Source organism: Maylandia zebra, linkage group LG23 (genome assembly GCF_041146795.1).
Source record: "Maylandia zebra isolate NMK-2024a linkage group LG23, Mzebra_GT3a, whole genome shotgun sequence".
NCBI classification, from domain to species: Eukaryota; Metazoa; Chordata; class Actinopteri; order Cichliformes; family Cichlidae; genus Maylandia; species Maylandia zebra.
In genome coordinates this window covers 43,076,289-43,094,619 of record NC_135188.1, presented here as the reverse complement: position 1 = coordinate 43,094,619, position 18,331 = coordinate 43,076,289, and the positions used below count along the sequence as shown (strand labels likewise).

General features: G+C 39.5%; 1 long non-coding RNA gene and 2 other non-coding genes across 3 annotated transcripts; 1 reads left to right on the top strand and 2 right to left on the bottom strand.

Annotated features, from left to right (window-relative positions):
- Positions 1-834: 834 nt before the first annotated feature.
- On the bottom strand, positions 835-953 carry LOC112430471 (5S ribosomal RNA). The gene has a single exon (XR_003022073.1). It is a non-coding gene; the product is annotated as a 5S ribosomal RNA (ribosomal RNA).
- A 319-nt stretch (positions 954-1,272) lies between these two features.
- Positions 1,273-1,391, top strand: LOC111501064 (5S ribosomal RNA). Its single transcript, XR_002721367.1, has one exon. It is a non-coding gene; the product is annotated as a 5S ribosomal RNA (ribosomal RNA).
- A 5,006-nt stretch (positions 1,392-6,397) lies between these two features.
- On the bottom strand, positions 6,398-11,348 carry LOC112431101 (uncharacterized). The gene is made up of 3 exons (XR_003022345.2): positions 11,236-11,348; positions 8,059-8,116; positions 6,398-7,864 (listed from the first exon to the last, which is right to left on the bottom strand). It is a non-coding gene; the product is annotated as an uncharacterized LOC112431101 (long non-coding RNA).
- Between the last annotated feature and the right edge of the window lie 6,983 nt (positions 11,349-18,331).

Here is an 18,331-nt window from a genome sequence, read left to right as displayed (position 1 = left end):
GCAAGTTTTGTCAGGTGCTTTTTTGATATTTAATGGATCGGATTACATTTTTTATTTTTCTCCGATATCCGATCCAGTCATTTACGTCAGTATCAGACCGATACGTAATATCAGATCGGTTCATCTCTAATTAATAAACTAATACAAGTAACCACTGGTTGCACTGATGTGATTAGACTCTTGTGAGTCATCAATCTCTCAAATGTCCTTCTCTCTCCTCCAGGGAAACATCTTACCGACCAGAGCTGCAAGCCACTTCCTCCAAATATGATGAAGGTGTGTGATTTTCAGCAACAGGGACACTTTCCAAGTTTCAGGAAATGATTTGTGGTTAAAGTAGCAGGACTGTCGAGCACATTTTTATATTTCAAGATGCCGTTTTTTAAAAAAGGAAAATATGACAGCCAAAAGCTTTGTACCTGTGCAAGTCTGTCAGATCGGTGCATTTATATGAATATGACGCAGTGGTTTTTTTTCCTGTAAAATTCTGTAAACTATAAACCAAAACTGTGTTTCTGCTTTTTATAATTATATTAAATTCAACATGTCACATCTTGTTGTTGTTTTTTCTCTAACTTACTTGTCTCCATGTTATACTCTGCAATAGTACTGTGATTTGTGCGTTTAATCTGTTATTGACAGTGAGGTGCTGCTCTAGGTTTTATAGTAGTTACTGTCAAAAAGAAACATAACTTAAATATTCCTTGATTAGCATGTAGGAAATGATCATTGAGGCGCTTTTGTGCTTCAAGGAAAGCAGGAGGAAACTAGAGACTACAGGAAGGAGTAGTGAGAGTTTTATCGCCCTCTGCAGTTTGTGTGTGTAAGTGCAAAAGCTTACAGCACCTGGTATTCCCAGGCGGTCTCCCATCCAAGTACTGACCAGGCCCGACCCTGCTTAGCTTCCGAGATCAGACGAGATCGGGCGTGTTCAGGGTGGTATGGCCGTAAGCGAGAGAAGAGCACAGAAACAGCCTTTTTAAACATGCTGTGATGACACATGCACACGTTTTCTCTTCTATATAGAAGTTAAAGTCTCCAAACGACAAAAATGTTTGAATTACAAAACACACGGTTCTATAATAATCTAACATATGTTATTATGGAGATGTTACTGTGGGAAAAGTATTTCTGCAGCTCAGTGTTGAAGCTGCAGTTAACAACAAATAGCTGCATGCTTTCGCTGTAACATATAAAGCTTGGCACAATAATATATATCAAACTGTGAGACACTTGCCACTTATAAAATGCCCTTTATATAGCAAAGCTTTCGCTTACGGCCATACCACCCTGAACACGCCCGATCTCGTCTGATCTCGGAAGCTAAGCAGGGTCGGGCCTGGTCAGTACTTGGATGGGAGACCGCCTGGGAATACCAGGTGCTGTAAGCTTTTGCACTTACACACACAAACTGCAGAGGGCGCTGCTGCTCACTCACAGAAAACAGAACCAGAAAAAAAAACTTCATTAAAATGCTTATAAAAATAAGGCATTTCGCTTTTGTGCAAAAGTTGATAATCATCTCACTCTATCTACTTTTCTGGTGTGTATTTTCCAGCAGAGGTTTAGCTCTGTGTCAAGTGTCTGACATTTTGTGGATGTCAGAGAGCATCATTATTATTTCCTAACTTTAGGTTTCAAAACAGGAGGGAGACTGATATTTACTCACAGTAAATATCAGTCTTCCTCCTGTTTTCTATTTTGCAGAGCCTTATTGATGAGCCACAGCTGTTGTTTTATTTTCTCCCCCTGATATCTGTAACTTTATCATTTAAACTGTTGATATGGCTCCAAGCAGCCCCATTAACTTTATAATTGGCTTTTGTTTCCTCCTTTCTCCTCTCTATTATTTACTGCCGATATATTGTGAGTTTATATCAGTAGCATTTGAGCAAAACCTGGTGAGGATTTAGAAGAGCTTCAACATCCCATTAAATTCAAATTCAAATTTTATATGTCGCATACACAGTCATACACAGTACGATATGCAGTGAAATGCTTACACAACTGCTCGTGACCTAAAGAAAAAAGAAAAGGCTATGAATAAGATAGGAAATAAATATGAAAATTTATGGAAATGAAGAAATATAATGTCCAGTGTTGTGCAATCCACATTATGTCTTGTGCAGAGCATATATGCTTAAAGTGATTTAAGTGATGAAGTGAAAACAATGTCCAGAATGTCCAGTGTGTGTGTAAGAACCATATGTGTGGGTCAGTACTGTGTGGTGGTGTGATTGAGAGACCGTATCGCCTGCGGGAAGAAGCTCCTCCTCAGTCTCTCTGTGTTGGTCTTCAGGGAGCGGAATCGCTTTCCTGACCTCAACAGAGAGAACAGTCTGTTGTTGGGATGGCTGAGGTCCTTCACCATCTTCCTGGCCTTGGTCCAGCACCGCCTGCTGTAGATTGAGTGCAGGGAGCTCGGAGCGGATGGTGCGCTCAGCTGACCGCACAACCCTCTGTAGAGCTCGTCTGTCCTGCATGATGCTGTTCCCGAACCAGGTTAAGATGTTTCCCGCCAGGATGCTCTCTATGGTGCATGAGTAAAAGTTCCTGAGCACCTTGGAGGGCAGTTGGAAGTCTCTCAAGCGTCTGAGGTGGTAGAGACGCTGACGGGCCTTTTTCACCACGGTGTTGATGTGACAGGACCATGACAGGTCCCGCGTGATGTGAACTCCGAGGTATTTGAAGCTGTCCACTCTCTCCACTGGGCACTCGTTGATGACGGGGGTCTGGTAGTTCCTCTCCTGCTTAGTGCTGAAGTCCACTATCAGCTCCTTTGTCTTACTGAAGGAGGTTGTTCCTCTGGCACCAGTTCTCCAGATTCCTAATCTCCTTCAGGTAGGCCGTCTCGTTGTTGTCAGAGATGGGCTTTGATCTCATGGTGAAATATTAAAAAGTATACACATTAAAATCTTTTAATATGAGGTTGTACAATGTCTTAAATTGACATGGCTAATGCCTATTAACTTCTCATCAGTGATCATGGATGAATAATGAAGGAGGAGGACTACCGCACTAAAGTGAGTTTACAATCCAACATAGAAACTGACCCCCTGAGATGGAAAACTTTTATATTCAATGATACTCAAAATCCTCATTCTTGACTTATTACCAAAAGAAAAAAAATTATTATATGTTCTGATGACATTCAGTTGGATCTGATTTACACATCAGAGGTTTGTTCAAGTAAATATATTCAAGTCAAGTGAAATAAAGAGCAGAAAACACTTCATGAGAAGCAATGCAAAACGTGACTTTCAGCAAAGGCCTGCTGTCACACTGTGGTTAGACTGAGGGTTTGTCAACAGTCTGATGACACTGCATCAGAGACTTGTCTTTAAACACTTTGTTCTTTTCGTGACCACAACTCAACACCTTGTGAGTGTTTGCAGCCTGGTAATGCACCGTGACCCGAAACTGTGAACAACTGAATCTGTTCTTAGAGCAGAAGAAACTTCTATGAATGCAATAACTCTAGATGTTATCACACTAACTACATGTTATAATGTAACACTTTGTGTCATGTAAAACTCTGAAGTCAAGGTTATAAATGGCTGTTTTTGACAACTTTTGAGTTTACCTTTATATATTTCACTTTTAAAACTTTACAGTCATCATTTCATTGGGACTAAATCTAAGCAGGAATGTTTTTTAATCTCTATAAAAACGTTTTTAATCAGTCAATTTTAATATGAATTGAAAAATATAAATTGTATATTTCAAAACTATGTTTAAGTTGCTGATGCTTTTAACTGGACTTGGAGTATACATGCATAATAAACTGGACTGGGTTAAGAACACAGCTTCACTCTACAGGAAGGGCCAGAGTCGTCTCTATTTTCTGAGGACAATGCTCAGGATTTTTTCCAAATCTGTTGTGGCCAGTGCCATCCTCTATGCTGTTGCATGCTGGGGCAACAGGTTGACGGTCACAGGTGCCAACAGACTCAAACTGATCCGCAAGGCCAGTAATGAGTGGAGATGGAGATGGACTCCTTCAGGGTGTCTGAGAGGCAGATGTCGTCCAAGAAAAGAAGCACATTCAATGAGAGACTGAGATTACCCAAATGCACCACTGAACAACACAGGAAATCATTCCTGCCCGTGGCCATCTCCCTGCACAACTCCTCCATCTAATACAGTTATACCAGCTGGCACATGTTCTACAGTAAAATAACAAATGACATAATTCACAAGTTAGAGTTACAGTTTTTCTCAGTCGCTTTGGTGCGTTTCTCAGATCAGAATTGAAATTCTCATAACTATTAGTTCAACCTCCACAACACTCAGTCATTTGTGCACATCATAGTAGCAATTTCTCCTCTCTCTGAACAAACTGCAAATGATTTTGGACATGAATCAGTTGCTTCCATACATTTCCCTGCTGCTTTCTGACATTTCCATTTGCTTATGTCATGTCAGTCAAAAGTAATCATACCTATGGATGCTGAATAGTCGTTCCCAATAAAACGAATAGTCATACATCCATTGCTTGAGTCATCACACACAAAATTGTTGAACTAGTTATCACATGCCAAATATTGGCCATCTGTCAAGCAAATCCTATACCTTTCTGTATCATTGTTCCTGGAAATGTCTCCGAAATTGAACAATTGATCTCGGGTGAATTACAGCTGTCACTCATGAGGAGGCGTGTGAAAGTTTAGTTGTAACCAATGACAAACAACTTGTTCACTGTCAATAATGGATGAATCCTGTGAATCCCCAATTGGCAAGCATATATAAACTGCGCAGGAGCTAGTGTGTACCATTTCTACACTTCTGTGACACAAAATGGAAGGTCAGCAACGTGGAAGAGGGGTGAGGATGCGGGGAGGAAGGGGAAGGGGAAGAGGGAGAAGAGGCAGATATAGGCGGATTCCTAATGAAATAAGGGCTACAATTGTGGACCATGTTGTCAATCACGGCCTCACCATGGAGGAGGCTGGTCGAAGGGTGCAACCCAATATTGGAAGAACTACTGTCAGTTCAATCATTCAAACATTCCGTAGGGAAAACAGGTATGCAAACAGTAATACACTGTACTGTACTGTGCCATCTCAGACACATCACATGTTACTGTACTGTATTTGCAATTTCACAAAAAGTTCACTCTGCACCACATAGGATTGTAAGACAACCTCGCGGAGGCGGAAGAGGGCCCCTTTTTACCCCACAGCAAGAAGAAGCCATTTGTGCATTGGTCATTGCAAACAATGCAATAAAGCTGAGAGACATACAAAGCGCTGTCATAGAGAATTACACGGTATTTGGCAATATTGAATCTGTTCCAATTTCAACAATTGACAGAGTACTCAAGAAAAATTAAATCCACATGAGCAAATGGCCCTGCTAGCAGCCATGGATGCAGCATGTGACGACATCACAGCAGGGTCCTGCAGAGGATGGATTCGCCACTCCAGGAGATACTTTCCTCGCTGCATTGCGAGGGATAACATCTGTTGTGATGTAGATGAAAATATGTGGCCAGACAGACAGGAACGTCTGGATGTGCCAGAATGATTTACTGTACTGTTACATGTGCTGTTTATTGTTCACATTAGTGCACAGCTCTACCAAATGGGTGATTTTATGTTTACATGTATTCTACAGTGCACAAGTGACTGTAGCATATTTTTCTTTTGCACAATTCTGTAGGATTACAAACACTTCTACACAATGGAAATGTGAAACGTACGTATTCAGTGTCTCAGTTACTCCCAAGACTCCCATAACATCTACAGTGACTTTACTGCACATTTCAGATGGCTGTACAGGTAGGCCATAGTGCTGTCGTCAGCATTTTCAGGTGTCACCAATTGTTTTTGCAATGGGAAACACTGAAATTATAAACTGTCATAGTGGAAACATGACAATGCCATTTGACTATCTTGTTCATAAAGATGGTGTCAAGACTTTTCATTTTGATGGCACTGACAGTTTCATTGACATGGATACTTGCTTTTGAGGTATGGATAATCAATTCTGTGCATGTGACGTGCTTTTGCAGGCTATCCACTAGGTTTTGCAGTTTGCACTAATTGTTTTGGGAAATGCACTAACTGCTGTGCAAATGTTAATGGTGTTCTGAGAAACGCACCAAAGCGACTGAGAATAACTGTAAATGTCAGTCACACACATTTCCCCTCACCTCTTGATATTTGTGATTGTGTGATTCGTGTGTATAGATAGATAGATAGATAGATAGACAGATAGATACACACACACACACACACACACACACACACACACACACACACACACACACACACACACTTGGAGCAACTGTAATCCACATAATTTCCTTAGGGATTATTAAAGTAATCTGATTCTGATTATTCACTTTAAATATGAATACCACACCAGACAGCTCATATTATTCAGAAAGCACCTTTATTGCTTCAATGCAAATTAGAAGGTGATTAACAGCCAGATGCTGCTAATCCACTGCATTTGAATAATTGCTCATCAGCATATGTGAGCAGCTCTATAAAAGCAAACATTTTGTCAGTTTGCTGGTCTGGAGTATTCAGGTGTTTGTTAACACAATGTCATAAATGTTCCCAGGAACTGATGACCCAGAAAATTCACCCCAGGGTCAAACTGTGCAGTTCTCAGAAAAAGCTCAAAAATCCAGAAGCTACATCTCAGACTCTACAGGCCTCAGTAAGCAAGTTAAATGTTAAAGGCCATGACAATTAGAAAAAGTTTGAATAAGTGTGGCTTGTTTGGAAGGGTTGCAAGGAGACAGTCTCTGCTCTCTAAAAACAGCATGACAGCATGGCTGCAAGTTTAGTAGCAAATTTGCAAAGCATAACAGCACAAACACCGCATACCAGCTGTTAGCATGGTGGTGAAGGGGTGATGATTTGAGCTTGTCTTGCAGCTACAGAACCTGGGCCCTTGCAGTCATTGAGTTTTCCATGAAGTCCCTTGTATACCAAGTAGTCTACAGTCAAAACTGAGTTTTGGTAATGCAGCAGGACAAAGATCCCAAGCACATCAGCAGAGCTACAACAGAATCAAGGTGTTGCAATGACCTGGTCACAGTCCACACCTCAACCTGAAAAACAGTGCTGGGAACTTAAGAGAGCTTTACATAAACAAATACCACAAACCTCAATGAACTGACGAAACGATGTAAAGAAACGTCAGCCAAAACAACCGTGTGACAGACTAAGAGTCATACAGAAACAATTTGGTGACACTACTGCTGCTAAAAGGTGGCTCTGCAAGCTACTCACTCATGTACAGTGCTTAGTTTTTCAGAGTACTCTATAGATTCCCATGAAAACACTCTTTTCCACATGACTGTATGTCAGATAAAAGAGATACGATCTGTGAAGAGGATTCTGAGAAGAGAAAACATCTGGGGACCTGTCCCGAAAAGTTCATTTTGTTCATCTGGACGTAGAGTTTTCAGTAGCAGGAACGCTCTGTCACTCATCCGAGTTCGACTTCAGACTTCTTCTGTCTCAGCTCAGTGCAGGTTTCCCCAACCTTTGTTTGAATTTAGACTTTACATATTGTCCAGTTTCAGCAAGGGAACTGAAAAGTGTGCTGAGGATAAATGATCAATTAGGCAGATGTAAATGAACAACAGCTGCAGGCTGGTGGCTCTGACATCACACCTGATGGACACCTAGAAGGCTAGATTCAATTGTTTTGGAGTTTCTGAAGACCGTCTATGACTCTGGGGTGACATCAATCATCTTTTATGGTGTGTTCTGCTGGGACAGCTGGGGCTTCCCTCTTTCCCCTGCTGGGATGGGCACGCACACGTCGCTGAGATGTGTGGTCTCAGGTAACTGGTACTGCTGGAGGCTGCAGGTGACATAGTCATACTATACCAGTGTAATAACTGAAATAACACAAATAGAAATGAATAAATAAACAGATAACATAGTCACATGAACAAGAGGAGCCTATAGAGATTCTAAGTAGCTGATCTTGCAAAAGCAAAATGTGCTCTGCACCACAATGCATTCAGGTCACAATTCTGATTGCAAAAGCTGGCAGATAGGACAGGATATTAAAAATAAAACAAAAACCCACCTCCCACCACATGCAGGTCATCCTAGCAGCACTGAGCAGCTCCTACAGTGACACGCTGCTGCAACAACAGTGTGCGAGGAGAAATTTTAGATATCTTTCCAGCTGCTGTCAGACTCTACAATAGAGTCTTAGTGCCCACTTTAAAATTAGGTGTATACAACATCAGGGGAATAACAACACGTGATATATTACACCGTGCCATTATTTACTTAACAAAAACTAAGCCAAAAGGCCGTTTCTGCACTTTTTTCACAAATGTCAATATTTTTTTATTTACTTATTTTTAAAACATGTGGTTTATTGAATTGAAAAAAAAAATAGCTGCAATTGTTGTAACGCGAGCTATGAAAGACAACCTGCATCTGCAGCTGTGGTCACTGGTCCTCACATCATGTTTGCAGCATGTTCTGAACCACAAACAGAGCAGTGCTAACTGGTGGGCTGGTGATGTAGACACTGATGCTAGTTAATTTAAGGTGGGGCTGCTGAAATGTTTAAAAGCTGAAGCCCCCAAAGTTTTACTTGTCTGTGACACAAATGAGCTCCAACCTGCTCGGGTAGAATTTAACAACAGCTGAGCTGCACTAGACCTGGTCTCTGCTCATCTTGACTCCTCGTTTGGTAAGAACTTTTTATTTGTATATTTAAAATCTTTTATAGACAGCATGTTTATTTTGAATAACTCGATCTCCTGCCACACTTATACTCACATTCACTAACCAGATATGGGCTTTAAAACATGCATCATCTGGGTTCTGTGACCATGAATATCGTGCATAAGAAATGTGCATGCACAGGCAGAGGCCTATCTTTTTTTATTTATGTTCAAATAATGTTCAATTTTAATTCCCCCTTTAGAGCATTTCATTTAATGAAGACATGTTCACCATCCGCTGTTCCAGACGACTGACTCGTGCCTGAACTCCTGCAGGTTAATCAACCAACCACTGATCAGTAAAGCAAAAAGTCCTCAGTTGGAAATGTTTGCTTAAAAGTTTCATATCTTTATAATATAAATAATTATATTTAGCAAGAATGTTGTCATGACTGAGTGCAATGACCGTTTCCCTCTGTAAGGTTCAATGTGTGGATGCAAGTAGAGAAGTTGTCTTTAGATACACCTCATGAATAGGGGTGGGTTTTTATAATCGATTTATCGATTAAAATCGATTCTGGCTTGGATAACGTGAAATCAATCCATTAAAATCCTGAATTGATTTTTTTTAATATAAATTTATTTTGCCCAAAATGCCAGAATCTCTGGTGAAAGATCACAAACTTTCAACAACCACCAAACAGCTAAGACAGTAAATGAGAGCAGGAACACGGATTCTGCACAAAGATGTAAACACACAGCGCGGAGCGCGGATCAGAATCAGTTAGATGTCGCCTTTCTCACAGTCGGGGCTGAAAGCCGACAGCTCGCTGATTCTGATTTGTCGGCGGGTCCGCGCTTTGTGTTCACGCCCTTTTTGCGCTGATCATAAAGCTGTTAGTTTTATCTCTCTCCAAACAACATTGACTGAACCAGCAGCAAACGAAGCAGCAAACTACGCTTCACATAAACATCGTCATGAATTCACTCTGACTTTTGCTGTTTTGCTTCCACCACGATGCACAGCTCTCTCTCTCTGTCTGTCTGTTGTCTTGCTTGTTACACAGAAGTCTACCGTTGTTTACAGGCTGTCAGCTGCTGTTTTACTTACTTCCGAAAAGAAAACCCAATTTCTGCCGTTCAATACTAAACAAATGTAAACTTTTTAAAATTGTGCAAAATGCAAAACGCTTAGCCGTGTCTCTAATAAAACCGCGGTAATGTCAGAGGTAACGTTCATATGTTGATTAATGGTTTTCTTTCATTTTTGATGTACTGCAGAATATTTTTATAAAATCCCAGAACAGTAAAACCACCTTCATGTTTTTCTGTGTTTTATCTTCAGCTACTTTGACACAAAGGCATCTGCTGTGACGCTCACACCTCTGATAACGTCTTGTGTGTGTCAGCTTCCTTTTTATAGATACAATAAAATGTACTGTACTGATCTGAATTATAATATTTCTGACTGTCCAAATTTCCCAGATTCGAATCGAATTGAATCGAATCGTGGATCGAACTGATTCGGTACCTTGTGAATCGGAAGCGGAAGCATCAACTGAGAGTTAAAAAAATCATCAAATTTATTTAAATGACTTGTTGTTAATTTCCACTACTTTACATAAAAACTTCTGTCACATGGTAAATGGCCTGTATTTGTATAGCGCTTTTACTAGTCCCCCCTAGGGACCCCAAAGCGCTTTACACACCCAGTCATTCACACACTGGTGGAGGTAGCTACAGTTGTAGCCACAGCTGCCTTGGGGCAGACTGACAGAAGCGAGGCTGCCATATCGCGCCATCGACCCTTCTAGCCAACACCAGTAGGTGAAGTGTCTTGCCCAAGGACACAACAACCGAGACTGTCCGAGCCGGGGCTCGAACCGGCAACTTTCAGATTACAAGGCGAACTCCCAACTCTTGAGCCACGATCACCCCAAATGAGCTGCTATGCAGGCATATTCAAATATTTCTAAGATTATAAGGTCTTACCAGCAAACTCCACAATTTTATTTGTGTCTTCGTGAAAAAAGTCAAGTTTAATCTTGTGAATGTAAAAAATTATTAGGTAAAGCAGCCCCTTCATAATGTCTACATGCTACCAAATGTATGTAAATGATTACAATTTCCTGTTTTAAAAAAATCAAGTAATACTTTTAAAAATTACACAATATTATTGTTCAACATGTCCTCCGTGGCTCTCTGAAAAGTTTCAAAATATTTACTAAAGTAAAAATTAGACTGGTTTTGATATTGAATTTTTGGAAGCTGTTATATTGATATTGATTTTTTATTTCTATTTTATTTTATCATTTAATGATTTTAAAAGTCATCATTAAAAGGAATAAGAAAGTAATGACACATGTTTTTAGTTAGCTTCATTTACTTTAATTATTATTTTTTAAATGATCCTTGGCGCATATATTCCTTTCAGGCACTCTCCAATAACCTGCGGTCTTTACAGTGAAGACACGCAAACATCAACCTGGAACATAACTGTATGAAAATATATGATCCGTATTCGTCTTAGTTCATAGTTACACTGTTTAAAATAGAATATTAAACCAAACAGCGGTAATTACCTGTCCAGCAGAGATTCGCTAGCTCTTGTTTCATTTCAAGCTCAGTTAAATTATTTCTTTCTGCTTTTCCTCATCAGCGATCTTCCGTCTTTTCTTTTCGACTTGTCTCTCAGTCCGCGCTTCCTGCTCAAGTAAGTCAGCCCCCTCCTCTGGCGCGCATGCTCTGCAGCGCATACCCGACGGGGTCTGCGCAGCGCGTGCACCACAGGTGTGGAGAAGTACTGATTAGTGCTCCAGTTTCAACATAAACGCTTCCAGAAAGCGAAACATGCTCCTTTTCAGACTAAAATATCAACGTTTCAAACCATACTCCAGGGTTTTTAGTTCACCGTTTACGAGGTTTAACAAGAAAATAAAAGACAAATCTGAATGTTTGAAAATGATTTGAAAAAATTCTGTAAAGAATGGATCAGAAATACTAAAATTATCCTTTTACTTAAATTTAGTTGCTTTATTCATTTGTTACATAAGTTAAACAAACTTATGTGGGTTTCTATATAAGTCAATAAAGAAACAAGAACAAACTGAGAGGTTCTGGAAGCGTGGAGTTCAGTTTGCAAATTTATCTAATGCAAAAAACATCTATGAATAAAACTTTTTTTTAATTATTATTATTTTTATTTTTTATTTTGAATAAATGAATAAAACTTTGTTGGCCAGCAACTTTTCAAAAAGACAAAAAAGAGAAAAGCTGGTCATAAAAAGAAGCTATTATCTGGGGGGAAATAATCATTTGATCCTCTGCTGAGTTTGTAAGTTTGTTCACTTATATTAAATAATCAGTCTCTAATTTTTTTTTTAAGTATTTTCATTTTGATGTAATGAGACAGAATATCAACCAAAATTGAATAAAAAATGTATTTGCTAAAATAAATGAATTGATTTATATGTCACTGAGTGAAGTAAGTATTTGATCCCAAACACAACTTAGTACTTGGTGGAGAAACCCTTATTGCCCAGCACTGCGGTAATATGTTTCTTGTAGTTGGTCACTGGGTTTGCTCACATCTCAGGAGGGATTTTTTTCCACTCCTCCTTCCACAAACTCTCTAAATTCTTTAGATTTCTTTGCTGCTGTTTGGTAACTTTAAGCTTCAGCTCCCTCCACAGATTTTCTTCAGGACTGAGGTTTGGAGACTGCCTTAGCTCCACTCCATGTCCTTGTGCTTCTTCTTTAGCCACACCTTTGTTGCATCAGTGGTATGTTTTAGGCCATTGTCATGCTGGAAGACCCATCGATGACACATCTTCAGTCTTTTGCCTGAGAGAAAGTGGTTCTTGTCCAAGATTTTGCAGTACATGGCTCCATCTACTGGCCGCCTCAGTGTGGTGAAGTCGTCTTGTATCCTTGGCAGAAAAACAGCCCCACAGTATAATGTTTCCACTTCTGTGCTTGACAGTGGGGATGATGTTCTGTGGGTTACACTCAGCATTTCTCTTCCTCCAAACAAAGTGGGCTCAGTTCATGCCACAGAACGCTTGTTGGGTTGTCGAGGATCAAAAACTTACTTCACTCAATTATATGCAAATCAGTGAAAAGAAATCATGTATTGTGTTTTTTTTCTGTTGGTGTTCATGTCTCTCTCCAGTAAAATAAAACATCCACAAAAAATAGAGACTGTTCATTTCTTCATAAGGGAACAAATTTACAAATTCAGCAGGGGATCAAATACTTACTTCTGCCACTACAGTGATGACGCTTTTGTTGCATTAAATTCTTGATCTGGAAAATGTTCCTGTTTTTCTCTCTCCAGGAAACAATGAGGATCATGTTTACCTGTTTGCTGCTTGTGCTGCCCTTTGTTACTGGACTCTCAAAACCAGCCAATCTTCAACCCAACCGAATTGAGAAGCGACTGAATGAAACAAATTATGAAAAGTTTCGACGACAGCATGTAGATGCCAAGATGAGCGTGAAAAAATGTGATACAGAAATGAAAAAAAAGAAAATATATGCTGATCGAAACAAATGTAAGGATGTTAACACATTCATCCTCAGTGATTACAAACAGGTCAAAGCCATTTGTAACGGTCAAGGAAGATATGATCAGACGAATGGCACGACAAAGAGTGTAGCAAAGTTTCGCATTGTTAGATGTGACCTAAAGAACAATGCAGCCAGGAAACCCAAGTGTCAGTATAAAGGCACACTTCTCACTAACAGAATAGTTGTGGTCAAATGTGAAGGAAAGTTACCTGTGCACTATTATGGTGATGAAATGACCTTTGAATCCAATAATGCAACTATAGGAAAAATCCCCATGCGCTCTACTTCTGTACCCACAAATATACATTTCTGAGATAACAAAAGAGCAACATTTATCATCAGCTCTAACTAACGTCGCTGGAAACGTCTTCTTCATTATAAGTTTTTATTTGAGTCTGTCTTAGCAATAAGTATATACATTTTTTAACATGTGATCAACCTCTATTTCTTCACATGTTACATGAAATAACATAAAACTATTATTTCCTTCTGATGAGAGAATTTTATATTCATCCCACCAATACCGACATATTAATTGTACTGACTGTAGGATGCTGTGTAGAAATAATCTCTTAGATCCAGCTTGCTTCTAATAAAATATTTTTTATCTGATCACAGGATAAGCATATAATAAAAGTCACTTTTTGGTGTTTGTTGGTTTTTATATATTTATTTTTTAACATTTGTAGCATCACCAGTTACAAGACTCACAAGCTGACAAGTTCTTATTCAGCGCCCTGTCTCTTGTTTCTTTTGTTTTTAATGTCATCCAATTTTTTTGTTTTCATTTTGGCATGCGATTCATTTCTAAGACTTTTCTAAACGTCTAAACGTCGTTGCCATAACGGAGGGGGCTTGAGCATTTGCCCCTTTCCTCTTGGACGTCCCAAGAGCCCTGTTCTTGAGGCATTACTATTTTTTAATCTGTGTACATGTGCTGTCTGTGCCCCTCAACAATAACATTTAACTAATAACCCCAATTTTGCTAAATAAAAGGATCTGGCTTCCACTAGTCACATGATGCCCATTAACTAATTCTCGACTTTGACGGCAGAGGGCATTGGTTACGAGATCACAAAGAACATGCACATTTTTTGCCGCCTGGGTGGTGCGGAGCTGTAAGCGAAACACACAAAGTAATTGGGAGATGCAGACTGGTGCAACAAAAACCAGTAAGTAGGTGTAGAGCGTACACTGTAGTCTATAGCAGCGGTCCCCAACCCCCGGGCCACGGACCGGTACCAGGCCTTGAGTCGTTTGGTACCGGGTCAAGAGAGTTGAAGCTCGTACCGCACAGAAAAAATAAATAACTTACATTATTTCCGTTTTATTTATTATCCGACTCTGAACAGTGTTTTATTTGGAAAAAGACTGAATTCTCTCAGTTACTTCAGTCTATGACTGACTCTTGACGCATGTCAAGATACATTAGTTAATATTAAACCCACAAACTAGCAAAATTAGTAAAAAACAGATGTCTTTGGAGGGTTTCTTTGCAAAGGAAAAAAGGCCCAGTGAGGAGACAGAAGAAGAGTCTATGACAACTACTAAGAAAAAGAAAGCTGCATTTAACAGACAACAAGTGGATATATTGCAACAAGTGATTCCCATGCACCAAGCCCGCTCTGCATAATATATGTGGAGACCAGCTCTCCAATGAGGCAATGAAGCCTTCAAAACTGCTTCGTCACTTGGAGACATTACAGTTTTTTCTGATTGCTTAAACCCTAACTGTGATTCCTGTAGCACAATCTCTAAAACTATTCAGACTTATAGCAAAACCACTCACTGAGTTTGCAAAACTAAAAGCACAAAAACTGCTTTGCACTCAGTTTGCAATTTTGTAACACACACTTTGCAAAACTGTAGGCACAATTCACTGCACAACACTCAATTACCAAATTTCCAACACACTCCTAGCAAAAGTATACACATGTATGGCTATCATTAACACTAACTTGCCAACTGTCTGGCACACTTTCACATGTGAAAACTTTTTTAGATAATTCGTTCACTTTGCAATCAGCCTAAGCACTATAATACAGGTAAGCTGTGTGTGCGGAGTACAATGGAGGGAGCAGAAAGAGTGAGAAGTAGAGGAGGCCGAGGAAGAGGACGTGGAGGTGAAGAAGTAGGATGAAGAGGACGACAAGGACAAGGAGGAGCAAGAGGAAGATGAGGAGGGGGGAGAGGAAGATGAGGAGGGGGGAGAGGAAGGGTAGGAAGAGTAAGAAATAGAATTGCTGATGACATCAGAGCTACAATAGTGGACCATGTCATCAACCGTGGAATGACCCTGAGGGTAGCTGGCCAACGGGTCCAGCCTAACTCGAGCCGCTACACTGTAGCAAGCACCATAAGGACATCTTGAAATAAGAATCGGTTAGTACAGTCACTTCGCACAAAGATTTGTAGCACTGCCATATGCCAATGAGAAACACACCAATACCATTGATGTAAAAATACTGAAATTGTTACTTTACAGAATTGCTAGATGACCAGATGCTGGGGGCAGAGGAAGCATGTTCACTGCAGACCAAGTAACCCATATAGTCATTATGGCGATTGCAAATAATCCTATACTTGGAAATAAACACTTGTGTTTGTTTTGATGTGTTTGAATAAACAGCAGTACTTGAAGTTTGGATCCCTCTATGCTTATGGATCTATGACAGAAGTATGAGCCCAAACTGACATAGCCTACCTTGTGCACAGAGAAAGCAAAAGCCAGATGTGTTTTGTATTCATACCATCAGTGTGCAGTTGGCGCATTGTGTGCTTAGTAGATGATGGCTTGTGTGTACTGTTTGATACGGAAACACCATTTTTACGAAGGTGTGAAGAGTTAATCTAGCTGTGTTTGCTTTTGCAAGAGAACTACAATGTTTTGATGATTGGGTGACAGGTTTTCTTATTTGTGTGAAGAGTTTTGCCAAATTAGCCAATAGTTACAAAAAATGTGCTTAAGCAATCAGAAAAAACTGTAAAAAACAAGCCTTTGGACTAGTTTAAAAGAAAAAAGCAGGAACAACAGGGACAGAAGCCATTACTGAGGGCCTCCACAACAACAAATACAAGTGCACTGAGAGCATCATACTTGGTGGCTAACCGTATTGCTAAGGCTAAAAAGTCATTCACTATTGGTGAAGAATCGATCCTTCCTGCCACTAAAGACATTTGCTGTGAACTTTTCCCCTTAATATTGGTATGATCCCAGCTCAGGCACTGAGCGAGGGGGCGGGGCAGCTGCTGCCTGCGAGTGCGCTGTTGGAGAAGCGCAGCGAGGCAGACAGAGAACTGAAGTTTGACCAGGTTCCAAAGGAAATCATTCGTACTGTACAAATAATGTAAATATGACGGTGCATCACAAAAGATTGATATCAAACTGATCACTTGACCCATATTACGTTACTTGCTCTTCAAGTGAATCAACAAAAGGTGAAATGAAAAGCCGAACAACAACAATGCTGTTTCTTTAGAGAGTCTCAGCTTACATGTGTGTTTATTTCATATTTTCAGTTGTTTCCCTCCACGGCTAAATAAATCGGTTTCAGTTATGCACTGATATACAAGACTGGACATAAGGAGCTTCTTTCAAAGAAAAACTCTGGTAGATGTTATTTTATATATTATGCTTTGTATGTTGTTCAGTATATTTCTATGCAAAACAAAAGGAATTTCAATACACAGCAGTACATTCACAGTTGAAACCAGATATTTACATACACTTTATGGAAAACACAAGAACATTTTTTTACTGTACAACATCAATTTAGAGTAAACTTGTTTTGTTTTGCATAAATAAATATTGAAATATATTTTGAATTAGTTAAAGAGAGAGAGCTGTCTCTTTTTTATCACTTTCACCAAATTTAGGAGCACATATACACTAAGTTTATTGTTAATTAATAAGAAAACTCCAGACGATTCCATTCTGAGCTGAAGAAGCTTCTGATAGGTTGGTGGCACACCTGTGGATGCATATAAGGCAAAACACAGAGCCTGTTTCTTTGACATGGGAACATCAAGAGATGTCAACCAAAACACCTGAAAAAGAACTGTGGAGCTCCATAAGTGTGGCTCAGTTTGAATACAATTTGGTGCCATTTACAATTAAGAAATACAGACAGTTTCTCTCGTTACTCTTAAAGTTAACAAATATGTTTTTTATATTTATCAACATAAAAAATAAACATTTAGTCTGATTTGATGTTACAATTAAAAAAGTGTTTTTGTTTTTATCTGAAGAGTTTGTAAATATCTGGTTTCAACTGTATATTTGATGATGTTGGTGTTTGGTTTGATTGTCAGCACAAAGAGGGAGAGAGAGAGGACAGAACAGAGATGAACAAGAGCAGGTGAGACACACATGTTAGTCAAATGGTTGTTTACCAAAAGTATCAGCGTATCATAGGTCCTCATGTATCTCGTACCTAGTGTTTCTTTTTAGGTTTGTTATTTTTCAAATTCTATATTTATTAAGTTTTGCAGGCTTGTTTGCACAACAAGGCTAAATAATTATCTAAACTTTTCTGAATCTAAATAGTGGACTTTGGTAGAATTAAAAAATAAGTGTAGTGCAGGTCTATGATGATTTTTAGTGCTACTATCATCTAGTTCTGATTCTGGTTCTGTCTTGGTTAAATCCTAAGTAGTCCTGCTTCTGAACTGTTGTAGTCCTGTTTTAATTCCGGATCAGTTCTGGGTCTGGTTGAATTGGGGTTTAGGCCCTGTGTCTTGATACAGCCCCGACTTTGTTCTGCCTTGCTGCTTAATTAAAAAACTACTTTAAGGTGTCCTGCACATGTGATATATTTTTCCCTATATGAATATGAACTCAAAACAGAGCCAATTAATCTTTCAGTCATTTCTTCCCCCCCACCCCCCAAGTCCCAGATGCATACTACCCTTTAGGGCTAAGCCCCGGGTGTATCAAATGTCTGCCTCTGCTCTGCTCTACAACAGAATCACAAAGGTGTCTCCAATAAGCTGCAGAGATGATTGTTGTTTTAATTTTTTAACGGTACACAAGCAAAAAATTAGAAGAGAGGTCATGAAGTTTCTTACTAAACAGTAGCGCCCTCTGCAGTTTGTGTGTGGGAGTGCAAA